We start from the raw sequence: 6,000 nt of genomic DNA on the forward strand, positions 1-6,000 counted from the left end.
GTATGTGTTTCTCTGTAGACCAGCATCAGGGTTGTTCTAATGTATGTGTTTCCCTGTAGTCCAGCATCAGGGTTGTTCTAATGTATGTGTTTCTCTGTAGTCCAGCATCAGGGTTGTTCTAATGTATGTGTTTCCCTGTAGTCCAGCATCAGGGTTGTTCTAATGTATGTGTTTCTCTGTAGTCCAGCATCAGGGTTGTTCTAATGTATGTGTTTCCCTGTAGTCCAGCATCAGGGTTGTTCTAATGTATGTGTTTCCCTGTAGTCCAGCATCAGGGTTGTTCTAATGTATGTGTTTCCCTGTAGTCCAGCATCAGGGTTGTTCTAATGTATGTGTTTCCCTGTAGTCCAGCATCAGGGTTGTTATAATGTATGTGTTTCTCTGTAGTCCAGCATCAGGGTTGTTATAATGTATGTGTTTCTCTGTAGTCCAGCATCAGGGTTGTTCTAATGTATGTGTTTCCCTGTAGTCCAGCATCAGGGTTGTTATAATGTATGTGTTTCTCTGTAGACCAGCATCAGGGTTGTTCTAATGTATGTGTTTCCCTGTAGACCAGCATCAGGGTTGTTCTCATTGATTTAGTATAACAATTAGCCCCGGCAAACATTATCGAATGACTGCAGCTGACTGATCGATGAATGGAGCTGGAGGCTGTTTTCACTGCTGAGAGAAATGATGGCTTCACTAAATATAATATAAATAACCTCAACAAGATGAAAACATGAAATGAAAAGAAGGGAGTGCATCACAGCGAAGACAGCAGCAGCTTAGCCAGGACGCCAGATTTGTTCTTGCCCAAATGTTGTGAAAATGGGGTTAGTTGGGTTGATCCACCAGAGATGTTTGTAGGTCTTCACTGACACTTCCTCCATCCAGCTGTCATCTCGTTATGATTTTCACATCTGATTTCTTTAGATTGTTTTCTATGAGATCAACATTGTTGTGTCCACATGTGAAAATGGCTGCTATGATGCTTTCCCTCTCCATATACCAGTGGTTCTCAAAGTGGTTCCCCCCCCCCTCCATGGTCCTTGTGGGGGTCCCCAGCAAAAAGGCTGATAATTTATTTTCACGGGAATTCCAACCATAAGTAACACAATCACAGAATGTATGACTATTTAGGTCATGTGTTTCATTCATACACTTACTCTCTGTAATAAAACAGTCTAAGTAAAAGTTCAAACAATAATTTATTCATAACTAAAACTAAGGGGAAAATAAGTAGACAACACAAATTAAATGTACATTAAACAAAAGAACAGAACAAAAGGTGCATAAGGTGAGGAGGGAGAGAGACTGAATGGTCTGAAGGTCTTGAGCCCAATAAGTGCACCGGGCCCAGGTGCACCCAATCTGCCTTAGGACTAGGGCTGCACAATTAATTGTATTTTCATCGTCATCGCAATATGAACATGCGCAATAAACACATCGCAAAGACTGCCTGAAATGCAATGAATAACAAAAGTGGTTTTATTTACACGCGTCATGCATTCCCACTCAGCATCTGATCATTTTGTCTTGTGTTGTAAATCCAGCGTACACCTTTCCCTTGCAACAGTGCGCTCCGCCCCTCTGCCAAAGCCCAAACACGCTGTGTGTAGTTTCAGCTAGAGTCAGTGTGTATTTCATATCTTTATTCAGTGGGCATAGGCTATGTTTGGGGTCTATGTTAGCATTATTAAAGCAGAAACACATAGGAACTGTATAGCTAATATGCATACTTTAATATCTGTTTATTTATCGCAAGTCGTATCGTCATCGTTATATTGAACAATGTTATCGCACATCACAGATTTTCCTCATATCGTGCAGGCCTACTTAGGACCCCAACGAGGCCCATGCAAGACACATCTTATCAGATAGGGAACGCTGGGACAAAACCTTATCAAATGTCAGTCAGTGGTCTAATTTGTGTCAAGTTTAGGGCTGTTTGATGTGAAAAAGATTGAGAACCACTGCCATCCAGATACAGTATATATCCATATATAATTGATCTACACAGCTTTTGTATGTGCAATGTGGCTGAATTGCATCCAGATCCAGATTCCAGACTATTTATATAATTGTGAATGTGACCACAGTTTGAGGCTGTCCATTTCCATACTGTCACTGTATAGAGTTCCACAGGCATAATGTCTTCAGTAGTTACTGTGACAGCGCCCTGGATTCACTCGGCTCCAGTCGGTGTGTTTTTGAAATAAGATCTGTGCTTTAACAAAGGTTTATGATACTTAGACGACACCTAACCAAAAAGCCATTCAAAAAAACACATTGACTTTGAGCCGAGGGAACCCATGCTAACGCTAACGTAACAGATGGTCTTCACACCTACTGTGAACTTATCAGTTGGCTTCCCTTCTCTTGTTTCATTCTTTTCTCCTCATCCCTCCTTTCCGCTCTCTTTCATCCTTGTTGTCCCACTGTCTTTCTACCCGTCTCCCCTGTCTGTCCCACTGTCTTTCTGTCCTTCTCCACTTCACACCTGGCCTCGTGTCTGTCCACCCGTCTCCCCTGTCCTTCTCCACTTCACACCTGGCCTGGTTTTCTCACCTTCACCCTGTCCCTCTCCATCATCATCATCATCATCATCACTTTGTGGATGAGGGTTGTTGTGGGACAGCAGAGGAGGAGAACAGAATAGACCAATGGGTGTGCATCAGGAAAATCACTCATTCTGCGCTGCAAATTAATGTATTCATCACACACTCAGAGATAAAAGATGGGCTTATCAGTGTGCCTAATGGAGGTCTCTCCACCTCTCTCCTCTTTCTCCCCCCTCTCTTGCCTATATATATTTTTAATTTTTATTGTATTTAAACACCGCAAATATTAAGCAACATTTTTTTTTAAATCGAAAATCATTATTTTCAGCTGAAAAATATGAAGTATTGAAAATGTGTTGTCTTCACTGTATTGCAATCAAGTTGAAGTTTATTATTTGTCCCAAGAGGGTGATTTGTGCTGCAGAACATGCACAAAAAAACATAAAAACAATAGAAATATACCATACAAGTGTCCACGGTAAGACACTGCATTTCATACAAATCATTGCTACAATATATTGCTACTGTATCTCCATATCAATCAATTAATAAATGTCACAGAGACCTCAGCATTTCACACAAATCATTGCTATAAATATAATAAACTATATATACATCTATTATAATAATAATTGACACACACTTCTTCTGTATCATCCTCATCATCACTGAGGTCAACATCATTGGGCAACAAATGGCAACAGCAGCAGATGACCTCCACCTCCCGACAGCATTCAAGGCTGGAAAGGAGACGGTTAAGAAGGACTTTTTCTACACGTTCTTTGTGTCCATAGTGACACTTAAACATAGGCCAGATGGTAGCAGCTTATACTCACAGTTTAAGAGGATGAGCAGCATCTGAACGGCTGTCTTACGTGTCACAATCTTTCACAATCACACTATTTATTTATCAAAATAATCCCAATCTGATTATTTGTTAATTTCGTACAGCAGTGTTTCCCCTACCATTCTATTTTTTTTTTCATTTTTTCCCCCTGCTCTCCCCAACATTTCAATAAACCTTTATGGCATATTATTACAATACAACAATACTGGTGTTGACAGTGTTGACAGTAATAGAAGATGCTAAATGATTCAAAACACTAAGCATTTTGCTTTTAGGAGCATTGTGCCAGCGTGTGGCGCTGTTCCAAAACGTGTCAACGTGTGTCGTTGCCTGGGAAACGCACATCCCATAATACAACTGTTGGCATCGCATCCCATAATAGTATGATGATACTTGGGATGCCATTTCGAACATAGATGTGAACAGGTTAGCTAAAAGTTTAGCGTCGCCAGCGACGGCCCCCACCGTTGCGGTCGCGGTACGTTTCCAAATCCCTCCAGGCCTGAAAATCTTTCTAAAGGAAACAGTGTCGTACAGCCTTGCTGAGGGTCAGGGGTCATGTGTTGGTGTTTGTCTGCATTTTGCACTTGTGAATTATGAACGAGTGACACTGTGTTGTCTTACAGAGAGCTGTCTGTCATTCACATGAGCACAGACAGTGTGTTGTCTTACAGAGAGCTGTCTGTCATTCACATGAGCACAGACAGTGTGTTGTCTTACAGAGAGCTGTCTGTCACTCACATGAGCACAGACCGTGTGTTGTCTTACAGAGAGCTGTCTGTCATTCACATGAGCACAGACAGTGTGTTGTCTTACAGAGAGCTGTCTGTCACTCACATGAGCACAGACAGTGTGTTGTCTTACAGAGAGCTGTCTGTCATTCACATGAGCACAGACAGTGTGTTGTCTTACAGAGAGCTGTCTGTCACTCACATGAGCACAGACAGTGTGTTGTCTTACAGAGAGCTGTCTGTCACTCACATGAGCACAGTGTGTTGTCTTACAGAGAGCTGTCTGTCACTCACATGAGCACAGTGTGTTGTCTTACAGAGAGCTGTCTGTCACTCACATGAGCACAGACAGTGTGTTGTCTTACAGAGAGCTGTCTGTCACTCACATGAGCACAGACAGTGTGTTGTCTTACAGAGAGCTGTCTGTCACTCACATGAGCACAGACAGTGTGTTGTCTTACAGAGAGCTGTCTGTCACTCACATGAGCACAGACAGTGTGTTGTCTTACAGAGAGCTGTCTGTCACTCACATGAGCACAGACAGTGTGTTGTCTTACAGAGAGCTGTCTGTCACTCACATGAGCACAGACAGCCATTGAGGCTGACGGCTAAGTGTCTGTAATGGTTTTGATTGGAAGGCTATAATGACTGACTGCTTTAGCTGTTTGACCCATTGATACCTGATGCAGCATTTGCGTGTATATCCCTTTAAGACCGCAAACCGCGTCTTAAAGGGATACACACACAAATGCTGCATCAGGTATCAATGGGTTAAACTGTAGGATTAAATGAGTAAAGCAGTCATTATAGCCTTCCAACCAAAGGAAGCAGAAGAAGCAGTACTACTTTGAATTCATCACAATGGACCTTTATGTCTATTCTCTATCTCTGTGTATGTTGTGTATGTCTTCTCTTGAGGGTGCTGTGTGCTACATAGGCTATGTCCTATCATAGGTTGATGTATATACGTAGACTGCTGTCTTCCATAACAAGAAACAACATTGAGTTAGCAGTGGAAAGGTCTGATCTGTGTCATATTCAGGGTATGCATAACCTGGTTTAATAGGAATGTAATAAAAGACTATAAATCACATATCATTTCTGCCTCCATTTTCCATATCAGTAGCCGCTGTTCAGTGTCTGGTTTCAACTCAAATGAACATGTCCCTCAAGTGTTGACTGACCTTTGACCTTGTGTTTTCTCAGGTACTGAACCCTGCCGGCCCGGAAACACTGTGACAACAGACCAGACAGACAGACAGACAGACTGACAGACAGACAGGAAGACACTGAAAAAGAAGAGGACAGATAGACAGGAGGACAGTGGGAGGTGAGTGAGATAAAGGAGCTATCTATTCCTACCTATCCCTCTGTGTGTCTGTCTGTCTATATCTCTGTCTGTCTTTCACACTGTTTGTCTATGTCTATATGTCTGTCTGTCACTTTCTGCCTGTCTACATCTGTCTGTCTGTCTGCCTGCCTGTCTGTCTGTCTGTCTGTCTGTCTGTCTGTCTGTCTGTCTGTCTCAGTAAATGGGGCTACAGACAGCATGGCTGCTTTACAGAGCTGCCCAATCAGCCAGAAAATGACAGAAGCCCTGTAGCAGAGAGGTCAGCTCACACCTTGTGTGTGTGTGTGTGTGTGTGTGTGTGGAAGAAGGTTAGCTTCTGTGATGAAGTTGAATGCACTTGTTAGTAGGCATTGTAAGAATTGTCATTGGTAAAGGAAGGTAGTTTCTCCTGGCGTGCGGTCAGGTCAGGTCAGCTCTTCAGCATCAGTGTTTTGGGGCTTACACACATTTTTGATCACTGTTGGTCAAAGGCTGCAGTCCTGTTGGTTACTGAGTTCACTGAGCGCTTTGGTAAACGCTCTACATAGA

The 6,000-nt window shown here is 42.5% G+C and overlaps 1 protein-coding gene across 4 annotated transcripts in view; it reads left to right on the forward strand.

The window, feature by feature from the left end:
- strbp (spermatid perinuclear RNA binding protein) overlaps window positions 1–6,000 on the forward strand; it is a 186,460-nt gene that overhangs the window by 56,474 nt on the left and 123,986 nt on the right. For 2 of the 4 annotated variants that reach the window (XM_083657532.1, XM_083657533.1), the window contains exon 2: window positions 5,328–5,451. The exons of 1 other annotated variant lie outside the window; for it this stretch is intronic. The gene's annotated coding sequence lies outside the window, so the exon portion shown is untranslated. Of the gene's footprint in view, window positions 1–5,327; window positions 5,452–5,707; window positions 5,732–6,000 lie in introns of those variants that run through there. One more of the 4 variants, XM_083657535.1, reaches the window with a different exon arrangement.

The sequence above is a fragment of the Poromitra crassiceps genome (assembly GCF_964638095.1).
Source record: "Poromitra crassiceps genome assembly, chromosome: 21".
In the NCBI taxonomy this organism is placed as follows: Eukaryota; Metazoa; Chordata; class Actinopteri; order Beryciformes; family Melamphaidae; genus Poromitra; species Poromitra crassiceps.